This window comes from Nanorana parkeri, unplaced genomic scaffold (assembly GCF_000935625.1).
Source record: "Nanorana parkeri isolate BGI_ZX_2015 unplaced genomic scaffold, ASM93562v1 scaffold2130, whole genome shotgun sequence".
Lineage (NCBI taxonomy): Eukaryota > Metazoa > Chordata > Amphibia > Anura > Dicroglossidae > Nanorana > Nanorana parkeri.
Window position 1 is genome coordinate 160,813 of NW_017308398.1, and position 240 is coordinate 161,052.

At 61.2% G+C, this 240-nt stretch overlaps 1 protein-coding gene across 1 annotated transcript in view; it reads right to left on the reverse strand.

Moving 5' to 3' along the window:
* Positions 1 to 240, reverse strand: part of ARHGEF2 (Rho/Rac guanine nucleotide exchange factor 2) — a 36,079-nt gene that overhangs the window by 22,231 nt on the left and 13,608 nt on the right. The gene's annotated exons all lie outside the window — the stretch shown is intronic.

Consider the following 240-nt stretch of genomic DNA (forward strand, 5'->3'; position numbering starts at 1 on the left):
CTCTCTCTCCCCTCCGTCCGTTCTCTCTACTCTCTCTATCCCCTCCGTCCGCTCTCTCTACTCTCTCTCCCCACCGTCCGCTCTCTCTCTCCCCTCCGTCCCCTCTCTCTCTCTCTCCCCTCCGTCCGTTCTCTCTACTCTCTCTATCCCCTCCGTCCGCTCTCTCTACTCTCTCTCCCCACCGTCCGCTCTCTCTCTCCCCTCCGTCCCCTCTCTCTTTCCCCTCTGTCTCCTCTCTCT